At 38.0% G+C, this 18438-nt stretch overlaps 1 protein-coding gene across 3 annotated transcripts in view; it reads left to right on the forward strand.

Annotated features, from left to right (window-relative positions):
• The first annotated feature begins 12985 nt into the window (after positions 1-12985).
• The window catches only part of TBKBP1 (TBK1 binding protein 1), a 72578-nt gene continuing 67125 nt past the window's right edge, over positions 12986-18438 (forward strand). Inside the window, exon 1 of one of the 3 annotated variants that reach the window (XM_039333047.1) lies at positions 12986-13436. The gene's annotated coding sequence lies outside the window, so the exon portion shown is untranslated. The remainder of the gene's footprint in view (positions 13437-18438) is intronic. The other 2 variants (XM_039333049.1, XM_039333050.1) reach the window with 2 other exon arrangements.

Raw genomic sequence — 18438 nt, forward strand, 5'->3', positions numbered from 1 at the left:
CTGGAGAAACATGGAAAGAGATTGAATGTATATTTAATTCTCCAGCCAGCAATCCATCCATCCTACTTCTAGCCATTCATTTTAGCACCAGAGCTGATGGCATGTCTCATTCTGAACTTCAAATTATTCTACAGCAAACAAGGAAAGAAAAGATCCATGTGAAGATAATGCCTGCCTTTTTGTCTTCTTGATCCTTCCAACCTCTTAGCCGCCCGCTCAGTGTGAAGAGAGTTTAATTTTACAGTATGGATTTTTTTTAAAAAAATAAAAAATCTCCATTTCTCTCTTATTTAGCATGAGAAAAAAATAATTTTTTAAAAAATGTAAATGCAATGTAAACTAGGGTGAGTCCTATGACTATTTAGATTTTAGAGAAAAGCAGTCCTGTTGAAATCAGCCATTGTCCAAAAAAAGATTTGGTTGAAACAGCTTTTAAAGAGTCTTGGACATCAGGCTATGGAACCAATCCAGAGGTTACCAGAATCCCAATAGCCTTTCTCTCCTACTATGTTGACATTCACGTTTTGAATATGCATTTCATCTAACTGAGTACAGCACTTACTACATAACATGGAGTCAATACAGAAAATCTATAGGTTTAAATTACAGCTAAATTTTCATATCCATTGACAAATCAATAAATGCAAAATAAAGGACATAACAATACCTGCATCAAACTACCTAGCTACCTCTGATCTATAGGCCGTTGAAGGATGCCAGCTTCCTTTGACCAATGGTAAAAAGATTCAGATTTTCTGCAAATCTATGCTTCATCATAGGTAGATACCAGGTTTGTTAATGCTTTTTTTTAAAAAAGCTTCTTTGAAAAAAACTTCCATCTTTAGAATTTCTACTTTTTAACCTTTGTGCTTGCTCATCTAATATGGGAATATAAAGGTACAGCCTAGAGACCTATAATATGTACAAAAAGCATACAATAGTGTGGTTGGTTTGATTTTGACATAGCATATTGTGTGAACTCAGACAATTTGGCTTCCAAGTCATGCTCACTGGTTAGCTTTATGGCTGAACTTGATTGTTAATGTTTATCAAATATTGTTTACATGTGTTGGATTCCAATTGATTGCTATTTTGCAAATTAGATTTTTTTTTAAAATCAAAATTCTTAACTGGTTGCTCCTATAGCACAAAGCTTGGATTGCTTGCACAAACATCTCTAATGATTTCTTATATACAATCCTTTTGTATAAGTCAGCGCTTCCCAAACTTTTTCCTTCATTACCCAAAGCCACTTATCAGAAATCTTCTTCACCCCATGTAAGTAAAACACTTTAAGTCAATTTAAATGTCCCTGTTGTGATTGAATAATGGGTTTATGTGTTGTTACCCAAAGAAAACCCACTTTTACCCAATTTTGGGTAATTTACTCAGGTTTGGGAAGTACTATTATAAGTAATCTCTATTGCATTTTGATTACAGAGAATTGGTGCTAAGGTGCTGGTATAATTCATGCTGTCTTTTGGATCAAGAGTAAATAAATTAGTCCTCAGAATCTATCCCTACATCATCTAATGTTTCTGTGTTCAGAGCTCTTAATCTACACCAGCAAAGGTTATAAAACACTAGTTATGAATATGAACAACATGTTGAGCTGAGCTTAGTCAGCTGAGTAATGAATTCGTTGGTTAGTTTTAGAGAAGTTCTCTCCCAATTACATTTTGTTTTCTGCAGATACTAGACCTTTTTTTTACAGGCGTAATTATAAATATTTCTAAGTGTTCATTAATCAAATACATTTTAATAACTGTTAACTATATACCTATGCAACATAATTTTTGTGATGGTGTGTTATAAACACATATTTTGCAATGATTCTAAGGACAATGAGAAACGTGTAAAATGTTTTGCTGCAATTCTGCAACATTTTTCAGATCTTCCTTGCCTCTTTGATCCTATTCTGACCAATGCACCCTCTCTGTAAAAAGATTATCTGATGTCCAAAACTTCTGCCTTAAAGGCACTTTATGGCCAGTAGGCCTGGCATAAAAAAAATTTTTACAGCATAAGCAAAAGACATTTGGTAACTGAGGGAACTTTAACATTTTTGGGACTTGAAATATAAGCTAAACTGAAATTGTGGGGAAAATAGAAAGTGCTTTGTGCATGTATCTGTGTGTGTTCATGGATCTAGTTAAGTATGTGCATATGTATGTATGCTCTCCTAAACTGTCTAGCATTGCAAGCAGATCCTAGGACTCCTTCCTGTCATGAAATTACATAAAACTACCATTTTAAAATGTCTACAAAAGAGGGTAGACAAATTGTTTCAGCTAAGCTAATGGAACAGTTGCTAAAGAAGATAAAGATGTCATCCTGATGAATGGCATCTTCCTTGAGCTGATGGAGTGAACCTTATGTACTATTGTCTCTGCTGCAATCCCGTTGGATTTCTATTGAGACTGAATCAAATTTTAATGCTGTCTTCTGACACAAATAGCTGTACTTGCATAGCCATTCCTGATATTTTTCTGGATTTGCACAACATGCTAAAATAACCTCACCACTGTGGTTGATTTGTTTGTGGTTCAACAAGTGCAGTTATTTGAAGGCTTAATATGCAGTGTGAACTCAGACTATTAGATAAATTCAATTCACCATGGTACAGAGGAGAAAAGGGGGCATTCTCCTGAAATCTTGTTTATCAAGTTCTATGAAAATTATTTGGTTTTCAGCAAAAAATGTATTTACAATACTAGATTAACTATTGTGTATCTTTTAATGCTGTCTTGCATCTTTTAGATTGTTTTTAAGATATATATTACCATTCCATTAAAAAAAATACAAAGTATTCCCAAAAGTAGCATTGTGTCATACTGTATTTCTAAAAGGTCTTGGATGTATTTCAATTACTTTGAAAATTAATACTCTGATAATTAACCCACTGGACATTTGAGGTGTGAATTATTGTTAATATTTAACATGAAGCTTTAATAATGGCATTCCATTTTCTTTTCTTTTAATCTATGCTGAGGGACAGATTTTTATATGGCCCTGCTATGTACAAGGAACCACACAATTTGGCCAATACCAGAGTGATTCTGACAAACTAGAAATAAAGATGGCACTGAAAAATTCCAGTTGCTAAAAATTTTGGAGAAGCAAGATGAAAAGCTGTGTAAGATCTTGGCACCTGGACAATGGTGGAATTCAAATAATTAAACAAGCAGTTCTCTATGTGGCTGCTGCTTCCATAAGTCCATTCTGGGCCTAGGCAACAAAAAATTAGCTGCTGGTTCTGCTGAAGAGGTGCGAACCGGCTGAATCCCAGCACTGCACCTGATAAATAATAAGCCTGGGGTGGGGAAAACATCTATCTAATAAGGACCCATAAAGACTACATTGGATTTTAGAGGAAGAACAGTAACTTCTTAGCTTCTTAAGTGAAGATATCAGTGTGGAAAGTGTCTATGTGACTTGCCTTCTTGAGGAAGGAAATAGTGCAAGGATGCTTCTCATGTTCCACTCCAGAAAAATTGGATCTGTGGATGAGCAGTATTCTTACTGTTTTTCTTTGGTTATTTGGGGGATAATACTCAGTTCAAGATTTCAATCTCAGGCCTGCACTGGCAATACTATTACATTGCAATCTCCCCTAATTCATAGCCAGCATTTCTGAACACATTGATTTTGGATTAAGGGAGTTGAATCCACATCCAGCATCTGGTTTAGGAAAGGAAAGATCTGAGTGTATTTGCAAAAATATTATTGAAACATGATGTATAAATTCTACAAAGACTGTACTGGCTGGCTTGGCATATCTTTCTGTAATGTTCAAGGAAATTATACTTATGGGGGAATTATAATGATAGTCATTTAAGGGATCAAGGCTGTGTAAAAGATAAGAGATTCATGCTTAATGTCCAGCATATGAGCACTGCTTAAAGATTGGACAGATGGACTACACTGACTCTGTGAGTTAGAGAAATTAAATACAAAACTATTCTCCTTTTCTATTGCATTTAAACTTCCCAGTGCTTGCTATAACTGTGAGTGGGGAGGGGATTCAGCTCTAAAGGCAGCTGGGGCCTTGCTGATTGGATCTATTGCATTTAAACCTCCCAGTGCTTGCTATAACTGTGAATGGGGAGGGGACTCAGCTCTAAAAACAGCCCGCGCACCATTAGGCGCATGAATTATATAACCAAAAATCAAACAGCAGCAGTACATTCAGGGTAAGTGCGTCTGTGATTCCTTGTATCTAAGAATGTCAGGCATAGTTTAGTGCAACACTTGTTTTGCAGTTGTCTTTTGCAGTACCCTTTTCAATCATGGAAACTGTCCTATCTGTAAACAAATCACTAGTCTACAAGGACAGATTACTTATCTAGGGTCTGTGATCTCTGCTCTTCAAGCAGAAATTAGTTCAGCTCCTCTACTCCACTGAGCCTCCAAGTTATCAGCCCCCTCTACCATAAAGATCCTGCAGGAGAAGGGCAGTGTGGAGAACCGTGGGATCTGGCAGGGTGAGAGCTGTAAACCATAAAACACAAAGCTTTTGCTGTGTCCCTGCACAACAGATACAGTGCCCTTGCTAACCTTAATAGGGACATTAAGGAGATAGGTAAAGGTATTTGTGATGACAACTCAAATAAGCAGGGGATCTTGGTCCGAGATGAAGAACTTGTTTTCGACAGGGAGAAGTGCAAATCAGATATTACACGTCAGTCATGCAAGAACAGAAAGGCACCCAAAAAGAGAAGACACCTTCTGGTTGGTGATTCAATTATAAGGGATGTAAATTTAGGAAAGGACACAGAGGTTTTGAATGAGGTCAGGTGTCTTCCAGGTGCTACTGCCAGTAGGGACAAGAAGCGTATTTGTAAAATAATCAATGCTAGCAAGGACTGTGATGTGGAAGCTATTGTACATTTGGCACTAACGATTTGTCCCAAAAAGATGTACTCACTGTGCAGAATGACTTCTAGAGCCTGGGACGGGAACTTAGCAGAATAGGCTGTAGGCTTATTTTTTCAGAGATCTTACCAGTGTATAAGGACCAAAATGGAAAAGGCCAGCGTATAGCACAATTCAATATGTGGCTAAATTAGTGGAGTAAAGGGGAAGGCTTTGGATATATTAGTCACGATGTCAGCAGCTGGTACAATGAAGAAATGTACAAAAGAGATGGTTTGCATCCATCAAAGAAAGGGACTGAGTTACTTGGCTATAAATTCACAGATTTTCTGGAGGAATATTTAAACTAAACAGCGGGGACAGTGACCTAACTGATACAGAACATCCCTGTCCCCAGTAATCTAAAAATTATAGGGCTATCAGTGCATGTAACATAGATGTGTGTGTGTGGACAAGAACATCAACCTTGCTGTCAAGCAAAATCAAGCTCTTAATAGCGAGTGCCACACAAAGTGCACTAACCAAATAGGTGGTAAGACATTAGGGGAACTCAGGCACCACACAGGTTATGTAGGAAGTAAACACAGGTTCGGTCATAAAGGACTCAAATATCTATACACAAATGCAGAGAGTATGAACAGCAAACAGGGTGAACTAGAAATTCAGGCTAATGAGCGCAGATATGATATTATTGTCATAACAGAAACATGGTGGGACACAACCCACAAATGGAACACACAGCTAGAGGGATTTAAATTATTTAAAAGAAACAGACCAAATAAAAAAGGAAGTGGAGTTGCTCTCTATATAAGAAATAACTACATCTCTACAGAAATAGAACACAACAATGATGAAAATGTCCTGAATGCATATGGGTCAATATAAAAGGAGAGGAAAACGACATTGCCATAGGTGTATACTATAGGCCACCCAACCAAACACAGGAAATAGATGAACTTTTTGCTAGTCAGCTAACTAAGGTATGTAGGAAGCACATCACAATAGTAATGGACTTTAACTACCCTGACATCAACTGGGAGACAACCTCTGCACCAAGAGAAAGATCAAACAGATTCCTGACAAACCTAGCAGACAACTTTGTCTCCCAAAAAGTAGAGAAGGGACCTAGGGGATTAGCCATTTTAGATCTAATTCTCACTAACAGAGATGAAATGATAGAAGGTGTTGAAGCCATAGGAACCTTGGGAGGAAGTGATAATGCAATATTTGAATTCAACATTATGGAAGCACAAGCAATAGAACACAGTCAAACTAGAGTCTTGGAATTCAAGAGAGCTAATTTCAATAAACTTAGAGAGGGTTTGGGAAGGATTCCATGGATGAGAATCCTCCAAGGGAAAACAACTCAAGAGGCTTGGGAAATTTTGAAAAGAGAGATAATAAAGGCCCAGTCTAGCACAATACCAACAAAGAGGAAAAATAACAGCTCTCAAAAGAAACCAGCATGGCTGCATAAAGAACTCTGATCAATTGAAAGATAAAAAGGACAAGTATAGAAAGTGGAAAGAGGGAAACATAACTAAGTCAGAATATCAGCAAATAGCCCGAGCCTGCAAAGACGAAGTGAGGAAAGCTAAGGCTCAAAATGAAGTAAGGCTTGTGACCAAAGTCAAAAATAACAAAAAAAGCATCTTTCAACATGTAAAAAACAAGAAAAAAGTGAAGGAAACGATTGGTCCATTAGTGGGTGAAAGTGCCAAGAAGGTGACAAGCAACAGGGAGAAAGCAGAACATTTTAACTCGTTTTTCGCATCTGTCTTTACACAAAGGGAAAAAACAGACCAACCTATCAAAAATAATGCCATAAAAAACAAAATAGAAATACAAGTTAAGATAGCAAGAAAATGGTGAACACCTGTCCAGCTTAAACGAGTTCAAATCACCAGAACCAGATGGATTACACCCCAAGGTTCTTAAGGAACTGGCAGATGTGATCTCAGAACCACTGAACTATATTTTTCAAAGATCCTGGAGCACTGGGGAACTACCAGAGGACTGGAAAAGAGCTGATGTAGTTCCCATCTTCAAAAAAGGACCCAAGAAATTACAGACCTATCAGCCTGACCTCAATACTTGGGAAGATTCTGGAAAAGATACTCAAACAACAAATCAGCAAACACCTACAGGCAAACAAAGTCATTACTAAAAGCCAACATGGGTTTGTCAAAAACAGATCATGCCAGACAAATCTTATTGCATTCTTTGACCAAGTGATAAAATTAATGGGCCAGAGGAATGCTGTGGATATAATTTACTTGAACTTCAGTAAGGCATCTGACAAAGTAGACCACAACCTTCTACTTGAGAAGATAGAAAAATGTGGGTTAGACAGCATCACCACCAGATGGATCCGTAGCTGGCTGACCAGCCGTACGCAAAGTGTGGTCCTCAATGGAACCACATCTACATGGAGGGAAGTGTGTAGTGGGGTGCCCTAGGGCTCTGTTCTGGGCCCAGTGCTCTTCAACATCTTCATCAACGATCTGGACGAGGGGATAGAGGGGGAACTCATCAAATTTGTAGACAATACCAAGCTGGCAGGAATAGCCAACACTCCAGAAGACAGGCTTAGGATACAGGAAGATCTGGACAGACTTGAACACTGAGCACTATCTAACAAAATGAAATTCAATGGTGAAAAAGTAAGGTTCTACATTTAGGCAAGAAAAACCAAATGTACAGGTATAGTATAGGGGGTACCTTGCTCAATAGTAGTAATTGTGAGAGGGATTTCAGAGTCCTATTGGACAATCATTTGGACAATCAGTGTGCTGCAGCTGCCAAAAAAGCCAACACAGTGCTAGGCTGCATTAACAGAGGGATAGAATCAAGATCATGTGAAGTATTAATACCACTTTACAATGGCTTGGTAAGGCCACACTTGGAATACTGCATCCAGTTTTGGTCACCACGATGTAAAAAAGATGTTGAGACTCTAGAAAGAGTACAGAGAAGAGCAACAAAGATGATTAGGGGACTGGAGGCTAAAACATATAAGGAACGGTTGCTGGAATTGGGTATGTCTAGTTTAACGAAGAGAAGGACGAGGAGGGACATGATAGCAGTGTTCCAATATCTCGGGCTGCCACAAAGAAGAGGGAGTCAAGCTATTTTCCAAAGCGCCTGAAGGCAGGACAAGAAGCAACGGGTGGAAACTAACCAAAGAGAGAAGCAACCTAGAACTAACCAAAGAGAGAAGCCACCTAAGGAGAAACTTCCTGACCATTAGAACAATTAACCAGTGGAACAACTTGCCTCCAGAAGCGGTGAATGCGCCAACACTGGAAGTTTTTAAGAAGAAACTGGACAGCCATTTGTCTGAAATGATATAGGGTTTCCTGCCTGAGCAGGGGGTTGGACTAGATGACCTCCAAGGTCCCTTCCAACTTTATTATTATTATTATTAATTATTATTATTATTAGACTGATTTCCTGAAACTGTCTTATACTCTGTTAAAACACAGTCCACAACTATATAACAGGCAGCAGCCCACCAAGAAATCATTGTGAGATTATCCCATCCTGACTAAATAAGGACTGGATTTGATGCCCTAAAATAGTTTGGCTTTTGTTTTACCATGTTGTGGGAATCCAGATGGTTGTGAACTATTCAATATACTATAGTTGTACAAATCATGTGTGTTTATGTGAACCCAGACATTTTTTTTCATTTCTTGTTTTGTTATACTTTACCAAATAGTCAGTTAATCCCATTGTCACATGTTATATCTAAATTGGCTACTTCAAAATTATGGACAAACTTCAGCTCCTAGAAATGGCTGCAACTATCATGTTGGCTAAGGAATTCTGGGAAGTGAAGTCCACCCATCTTAAATTTAAAATATGAGAAACACTGGGGTAGATGGTGAGTTTGGAAATCTGGTTTATTTGAATAAAGGATTATGAGTTGTGCAAAGGTCAGATTTGACACAGGCTGACTCTATAACTGTTTTAATTATTGTTGTTGTTTAGATAATTTTATAACGTAGATGATTTTGAAAGGTTTCAGAAGCTTAAATAAAAAGATGCATTTATGGTTTGCAAAATACCCATACGCTTTTTAAGACATATATCATGTCTGATAACATGATTATGCATTGAGCTATAAGGATCCTCATGTTACATTATATCCAATAAAGTGTACAATATTTTTTGTGACATAATTTGTAGACATCCTCTATTTTCTCTAATTCAAAGGTAGTATGTGTCAGTTTTAAACATGGTAATGAAAATTACTCTTAGGGGGAGCCTGGAACCCCCACAGAGCGTGTCCCCGGGTGGCGGATTGGGGGACTCTACCCATTATGGCTTTTATGCTGTAATTGGAGGGAATCAAATACCTCCTGTGGATCAACAGGCCTGATGAGTGGCAGCTGGCTCCCCAGTATTGACTGAAGGCGGAGACCATATTGGTTGGAACAGCTTCAGAAGCACATGGTGTGGTGGCAGCCACTTGAACAGCATGTGTACAGCAGGGTCAGAAAGCAAAGGGAAGACTACTACACTATATATTTCCCAGGAAAATCATGTTAATGGCGCAAAACCTAACAATGGCCCCAAGTACGGGTGCCCCTTAAATGGGGCAGGGGTGCTAAGAATCTCCCAGTCTGCTAAAAGCATGATAAACCCAAAACTATGAATTGGAACGTGGAATCTGAGAAGCCTATACGAAGCTGGGAAAACACACAACACTATCCAAGAAATGTCTAAATACAATATCTCTACATTGAGTGAATGAAATATGCTGGCCTGAAAATGGAATGTGTAGAATAGGAGATTATACTATCCATTGATATGGTGAGAATAGCAAATAACATTGAAATAGAGTAGCTATAGTTGTAAACAATCTTGTAAATAAATGCATCAAGTCCTGTATCCGATAGAGTGATGATGATGATCCAAATAAATAGTACTCCAGTAAATATGAATGTTATACAAGTTTACACTCCCATAGTTGACAGTGATAAGGACGCTTTAGAGGAGTTCTATGAAGATATATGCAGTGTACTGAAAACTCTAAAAAGTAATGATATCACAATACTCATGGGGGACTTCAGTGCAAAAGTGGGAGAAGAAAGTGATGTTCCGATAGTTGGAAACTTTGGCTTAGGAACAGAAATGGCATTGTAGACTTCTGCAAGGAACATAGGCAATGTATGATGAATACTTTTTTCAAGTTGCCAAAAAGGCGCCTCTACACTTGGAGATCACCAGCAGATACATGAAATAATATAGTAAGGAAACAAACTGACTATTTTACAATAAACAAAAGATTTCGAAACTCAGTAAAATCAGTAAAGACATACAAAGATGCACATGTACCATCCAATCATAATCTACTACTTGCCGAAGTCCAGCTGAAACTAAAAAGGATAAAAAAACCTGAATCCTGCTAAACCAAGAATTGACAGAGAATTAAACATGCAAGTAAGATAAAAGAACTAGAAAATCATTTAAGAGAAACCAACAACCTGAATGATGAAGATGTAGAAGTGAATAAAGTGGAATAAGTGGAATAAATTGAAAAATGCAATAGTAGAGTAACAAATTCAAAACAGAGGGATACCACAAGAAACAACAGTGGATGACAGAGGAAATTTTTCATCTCATGGATGAAAGAAGATCTTATAAAAATAAAAACAAAGAAAAATAGAATGAATTGCAAAAAACAATTAGAAGAAAAATTTGACTGGCAAAAGAAAAGTGGTTTGCAAAGAAATGCAAGGAAATTGAAGAGACAGAACGTATGATGATAATTTCAATTTACACACAAAAAAAGTGAAAGAAGCAGCAGGCCTTAAAAGAAAACCAACAACTTAGTTGAGAAAGAGGGGGAAATTATCTTAGATGAGGACAAAAACTAAAAAGATGGAAGGAATATATTGAATAACTTTTTGAGGACACTAGGGAAGATATAGATATGGGAAGTATAACAACTGGACCAAATATCACTATGGAGGAGGTTGACCGTGCAATAAAAATAGCAAAAACAAGAAAAGCCACAGGACCTGATGATATCCCAGTAGAAATTTTAAAATTGCTGGAAGACAATGGGAAGAATTTTTTACTGCAGCTCTTCAATTGAATATATGAAACAGGAAGGATACCAACTGATTGGCTAAAATCAACCTTTGTGACAATCCCCCCCAAAATAAATGTAAAGAAGTGTACTGAATACAGAACAATAAGCTTAATGAATCATGCCCTGAAAATATTCCTGAGAATAATTCACACAACAATATACAACAAAATTGAGGAGCATCTAGGTAACACGCAAATTGGTTTCAGAAACAATCTTGGTATACGAGATGCACTATTCAGCATTCAAGTTCTTGTACAGCGTTGTAGAGATGTCAATCCCAGTGTTTACATGTGCTTCATTGATTTTGAAAAAGCATTTGATAAAATAAGGCACAGCAAACTATTAGAAATCCTGAAACAAGGGTGACTAGATGACAAAGACATCCAAATCATAAAGAATCTATATTGGCATCATGTAGTATATGTGAGACTAGGCCAAAAATACTCAGCTGATGCAGGGATGTATTCTGTTTCCACTGTTGTTCAATATCTACTCTGAGTCAATCTTCAATGAGGCACTGGAGAACATCAAGGCTGGCATCAAAGTAAATGGTGTTTGGACCAACAATTTAAGATATGCTAATGATACAGTTCTGCTTGCCAGTAAACACGAAGACCTTCAGCTCCTCATCAAAGAGTCACAGAAATATCTGAAAAATATGGTTGAAGTTTAACACCTCAAAAACCAAGATCATGGTTGTCAGCAAACAAACCGTTAATTTATCACCAATAAATTTGGAAGGAATACCATTAGAAAAAGTTGAAAGGATCATGCACCTCAGTTCTAATTTACATGAAAGTTGGGACATGACCACTGAAGTAAAGACTAGGATAAAAAGGTCTTCTGCAGTCACAACATAAGCCTAAGATTGAAAATCAGGCTTGTCAGATGTTATATTTTTTCTACCCTGCTCTATGGAGTAGATAGAAGGCCACCTGAAGAGACTAGAAGCATTTGAAATGTGGATTTACAGGCTGCTATTAGGTATAAACTGGGTTGACAAGATCAGAAATGAGGTGATAAGCTGCCTGGGAAAGCCAAGGGAAATCATAAAACAATTTAAAAAATGAAAGTTAGAATATTTTGGACATGTAATGCAACACCCAGAAAAATATGGCATACTCCATTTAATCCTCCAGGGAAAGATTGAAGGCAAATGAGGTCCAGGCAAAAGAAGAACATCATGGCTTCAAAATCTAAGGGACTGGTTTGGACAAAACTCAGCAGCACTTTTTCGTGTGGCTGCTGATAAAAACAGGATCATCAATATGATTGCCAACGTCTGATAATGGATATGGCACAAGAAGAATGAAAATTAAGAATTACTCCTGTTGCATGTATTTAAATGAGGCAACTGGGCTTTGGGATGCAAATTGTTTTCATTTTAAAAAGCCTTTTCTGATGTTATCAGGTATAAGTTCCAAAGTTTCTTTTCATTTGAAGTCTTATTGATAAATTCAAATCATGCTAATCAACTCATTGCTTCTGCATTACTCTCTCCTCCAATAACAATATATATCCAACAATATCCAGCTTTGTGAGTAGAATAGGAAGTGGAAGTAGATGTGAACAAGTCAAAATACTCTATTCTGGGTATAAAGAGCATCAGAAAGTGGACTGTGATCCACAAAACCCTTGAGATAATAATTAGTCCAAGTACTAGTAGATCCTACCAAACTAATCACTTGCTTGAAAAAAGACTTGAATAATCACGGAAGCTAGATCAGCATGCTTATGTGTGCTTTCTAAAAACTATCTGAAGGAAAGAAAATCTATTTGGATTTTTACCCTGAACAAAACTCTTGAGGCAACCTTTTTGGGTAGATTCCTTAATGTTATGTGATTTATGCAGCGATATGTTTTATTTTAAGGGCGGGGGAAGAAAAGTACTGTTTTTGCAGGATCTCTTTAAAAAAAATGTAGGTACCTCTTGTTCTGTGACTATTTCCTGCGTGTGTGTGTGCGCGCGTGTGTCTGTACGCGCGCGCGTGTGTATGTTATCAGGAGCAGGAAACAGGAGCTGGAAGAACGAACGAGTACAGAGGCTATTCCAGGCTACAGAAGGAAGGCGGAGGCGGAAGGGGACCATTTTAAATCATTTTTTTTCTCCTCTGGCAATACTGAGATCGCCCTTTCCCCTTTATTTTTGGCCATGGGGAGGTGTGGCAAAGCTGCCTTAGGCCACAAAAGGTGAAGCCACCACGTGGGATGCGTTATGATGTTGCCAATCTGACGGCGGCACATTTTGTGGTGTGAGACTGGGGGAGGGGAAAAGGAGAGGACCGCTGGAAATCGAGGAGGGATAAGAGCCCGAGGAAGAAACAGCAATAGAGGAAGAAAAGCAGACCCCCCCCCTCCTGCGCACCCATCTCCTGCAAGCACCTCCCCAAAACAGCCACTTCCACGATGTACAGCTGCTAATGATGGATTTTCTTTGTCAAGCAAACTGGGAAGTGATGTAAGTCCAACCCCCATCTAATCAGGATCAGCCGGGCGAACGGGGAGGGGGTTTCGTAACGGAGCAGGGGAGCTATTGAGGGGTCAGAGTGGTGCTGCCTCCCCGAGAATATCCTCGCTTGCGCTGCTGCCGAAGATGATGCCGTTGATCTCCCGGGAAATGGACGGTCCACCCACATGACATGACTTCCCCCGGGGGGCTGGGGGACATTGCCGGATAGCAAACTGTGCCCCGCTAGCCTCGGCCCAGCGCCTCGAGTCTCCGGAGAAAAGCACGGAGAGGGGGGAATGATGCGCGATTGTTCAGGAGAGAAGCGCTTCCTCATTGTTATTTGTATCATTTCTCCGCCCTACCCCCTCTATAATATTGAACCCCATTATTCCCTTCCTTGAATTTCTTTCTTTTAGGATCAATTCCCCCCTCCCTTTCTCCCTCCCCCAAAAGATAGAAGGCTGAAACCCTTTCATCTAATATTTATGCTGACTATCCCTAGCAATGGTCCCTCTATCTAAATCAGTTCTCACCCCTTCCTCAATTTCATGTTACCTCTTCAACTTTGGTTTCCATTTTATATCAGGTTGTTGCTCCTGCCTTCCATTCTTTCCCCTCCTCAGAAGTGCCTATGATGTTCCATCCCCCCTTTGATCTCATTGCTGCCTAGTCTAAATTAATGTTGTGGATTTTTTTTTCTCTCCCAATTTGTAGTTGCATATCTTCTCTCCATTAGACCATGGGTTGTTCCCTGGTAATTGCTTTGTTGATCCATAACTTTTCCTTTCTATTTACCCTTCTCATCCTAGGACCTGGGTACCTCTCTCCTAATCTAATTTAAATTATGCTCTATTCTAAAAAACCTCAATAATTTGGCAGCATCCAGGTTTGAAAATGTTGGAAATAAAGCAAGAACAAGGTAGTCGGTATTGGATGGAGCCCCCAACCAAGGGGCCAATGTCATTAAAGTTATAGTTGTTTTTTAATGGAAAACATAATTGAGACATCAGTGAGATATATAATCTATTTTCTGGCCACTTTCCCCATTACTTGCCATGCTAGGTAGGAGCTATGCTTCTACATTCCCTAGTGTATTTATTGCCCTTTCCATCTGCTGTTCCTGTACTTTCCCTGCATGCCATCTGGGTTTGGTGCTTTCTCCCCACTCCCTTTCATTGCCTCCTTCCCCTTTTCCTAGTATGCCTGGCTTTTGCGAGTTTCCCAATATTTCTTAATGCAGACTGTACCTTCCTTCGATCTCATATACTATTTTGGTCTGTATCTTGACACTTAATCTTGGATTTGTTCCCTGCCTACCCTTCTAATTACTCAAAGTCAGGATGTGAAACTGTGAGAACTCAGATGAGTTGCCCTGAGTTCCATAATGGAAAAACATAATAAATGAGGAGTAAGTCAACTTACACCTACCTTCTTGTTGGCAGCTATGCTGCACTCCCATTGAATTCCAGGGGTGCTCTTCCCCCTATTCCACAACATGCAGCTACAGGATGGATTGTTTGTTTGATTCCTCCCATTGCTGCCATAATACTTCCAGCAAGTTCCTTCTGCTTTTCCACTTGTTACATAACTTTTAAACCTATTTCCCATTCTAACTAATCAAATTCTATCTTATTAGGGTTTAGCCTTCAGACTCTGATTTTGAAAAGATGCTGAGAATTTGCTGAGAATTGTTCTTGCTTATCCTGAGGAGATAAATGTGTGGCTTCCTTTCTATTCATACCCTAGAGGCTGCTGTTGCCACTTATTTCATGAGTGGGAACTTTAAGGAGGGACTAAGACGATGTGAGAAAAGTATGGGTGTTTGTTTTGAGTTCTAGCTCATCTTTTTCTCTGAGCTTGATGCTATCCACATGGTTGACTTTCCTATGAGGCAAAGGTGAAATAGTTGCTTCTGGAAGCCAACTTTAGATTTTGTAAATAGCAGAAGGCAAGGAGCAAATCTAATTTCTAGAGTCTAATCTGGTGGAACAGCCCCTGTACAAGTTCTGTTGATGGGGCACCTATTTAAGGGCATCTCCTGATTCTGTTTTCAATTTGGATTATTTCACACAATATTGTGGGACATTTTTGCAATTTTTAGTGCCCAAATAGGTACCATAGTTACAGAAGTGATAGAACTGCTTCCATGTACCTAAAATTATGGAGCATTATGAATGGATTTCCTTATTAAACTTCTTCTGGCTTTATCTTCATTTATTTATCTGTTACATTTCTGGGCAATATACATAGCATTCAGTCCTTATATTTTTCCTGACAACAACGCTGCGAAGAAGATTGGCCTGAGAGGCAGTAATTGGTCTAATGGTATCCTGTATACCTCCGTGGCTGAAGATGGACTCATAGCTGGGTCTCCTCTATTCTAGTCCAACACCTTAACCATATATCATCCTATAAATGAATAACATTTTTTGGATTTTCCACATGACTTCTAAGGTCATCAAGGATAACGAGCATGTTAGGCAGCACTGTACAAGCAACAAAATAATAAACGAGAACACAAGATTCTTCTATTTTACTTAATTCATTTCTTAGTTACAATATATTTTATTATATTGAAAATCAGCTTGCCTCTTCAACACATGTGGTTGGCAGCAGGGGGCGGGAGTGTAGAGCAGCAACATCAGTTATGTACATTGTTCTTCCATGTGAAGATGTTGTATAACTTTATGATCATAGGAGAAATGCGCAGTTGCAGTTTAATATGGAACTCTTCAGTTTAGTGCTTGGAGATGGAATGTGCTGCAGGATATTTTATCTTAAAAAAGTGTTCCCTATTATGACTACTTGGGTATGCCTTGCTCCATCAATGAGATGAGCTTATGCAGGCTAGTTCTTTCTCTCACATTCTCCCTTTGTTGTGTTTTAGTATTTTCCTTTCAGTAATCCTTGGTCTTCTGTAGCTATCTATGGTCAGTAAATCTCTTTATTGTAACTTTTTTTTAATAGTAAACTTGTTCAACATTATAATTAAAAATATAAAACTAATACAAGAAAAGAAAAAAATAATAAAAAGAAAAAACACAGTAAACGAAGAAAAAACATGTGAACAAATGATTTTCCCTTTATCACAACAAATATAAACATTTTTAATAACTTATTATCTTTTTAAAATACAGCAAATGATCTCTTCTTCCCATATCCCATCTCTTATCTATAAAAATATCCTCAAACCTTGTTGTTCAGTCCTAGTCAGCCAAAGTCCATTAATGGAGGTAAGTAAGATAACAGCTATTTTAATCTTGATCAAATAAACTGACTTTATATTCCTTCCTTTTACTTTTAGCAATCTTTAAATGTCCTAAAGCTTGATTTATTTTCATTTTTTTCTTTGACCCTTCTCACAAAATCCTTCAAGAGTTTAACAAGTCTGTTTTGTAAATCCAGTGTAGAAAATTATCCAGGTTGCTCTTTTGATTTGTTATTTATATATCCCTTTTAATTATCAAAACATCAGCCAGTTTCATTTGTATATCCAGTTTAGCATCTTTTTCTAAATCATTCTTGTAGCCTGTCATTTTTAAATCCAGTTTTAGATCTGTTCCTCTTCCACAAAATCTTTTAAACATAGTCTATCTATAAAGGCAGACACTCTTAAAATTAACTTTTAAGAATTGTCCCCAAATATCCTTATGCTTCCCTCTAGTATCCAATCTTCAGAATCCCAACATATCATTTTTTTAAACAATTCAAAACAACTGCTTTCCCATGGGAAGGAATTTTTAAAGTAAATTCAAAGTCTTATTTCAAATCCATTTGGACCCTTCAAAAATCAATGTTCTCATAATTTCTTTTCCTGTTTATTAAAAAAAGAGCAAGTGTTTTAAAGTTTTTAAAACTTTTATTTATTTTTGCACAGTGTTGAAGGAAATTTACACAGTGCTGTAAAACCTGTCATTTCCAAGGTCTCTAACAGCTGAAAAGCAGTTAATGAGCAATTTTCAAAAGTGACTAGAAAAGGGAAATATGTGAACCCTGGGCCGGCTGTGGTTTGAGTGAAGATGTCATTCCCTTGTCTCCCAGAACTCTAAACCTGCCAGATATCAGTATTTTGTGATCTCCTTTTGAGGAGCAACTGTTTGGAGCACTTGTGGGAGATCTCAAGTCTTTTCTTTTTCTGGAAAAGAATCTGTTTTCAGTTCCACATTGCTTCTCCAGAAGTGTTTTTTTACTGTAGCTCTCATTGGCTTCTGGAGCAAAATTTTTCCTCTGGTTTTAATTTAATATGTACTTCTGCAATATTTGAGATTTTTACCTTTATTTTGATAATCTTCTGATTTTCATTGCTGTTGGTGTAGGTAGTAGTAGGAGGAAGAAACAAAGCAAGAATCATGGTTCTAAGATAATGAAGTTTAAAGAGGGCTGATAGAAATTCTTGAAAGGAGCCAGCTATGACTCAGGCTTTTATGTCATATACCGTATTTTCCAGCTTATAAGACGACTTTCTAAAGCATGCAAATCGGCTCCGAAGTTGGGGGTTGTCTTATACGCCGAGTCGTCTTATACGCCGGAAATTATGGTAGTTTCTGGCGTATAAGACGACTTTCTAAGCATGCAAATCGGCTCCAAAGTCAAGGGTTGTCTTATACGCCGAGTCGTCTTATACGCCTGAAAATATGGTACTCTCATCTGTCCCAGGGTAATCTCAAATGTTAACCTTTTGATTGTGTCACTTATGTGCTGGATATGGAGAAAAGGACTCATTTCCCAGTTGGGAAATGGGTCATTTCAGAACATCTGTTGGCTGCTGTGTGGAGTTAGTGGGCAGGTTTTACCAGCCTAGATTTGCCAATCCATATGGTTTAATTGCCAAATGTGCATTTCTTGTATGCCTATTTTCCACATTTAATATATAAATGGAAGGAATGGTCTTTGAACACAATCTTTGGAAGCATTCCTGGATTTTATCTGGATTTTTCCATCACATGTGGATTTTTATGTTGGCTGCAAATCTTGGCTTTCCTTTCCTTTTGTTCACTTATGCAAAACTTCC

The sequence above is a fragment of the Crotalus tigris genome, unplaced genomic scaffold (assembly GCF_016545835.1).
Source record: "Crotalus tigris isolate CLP2741 ecotype Arizona unplaced genomic scaffold, ASM1654583v1 scf7180000024472.5447098, whole genome shotgun sequence".
NCBI classification, from domain to species: Eukaryota; Metazoa; Chordata; class Lepidosauria; order Squamata; family Viperidae; genus Crotalus; species Crotalus tigris.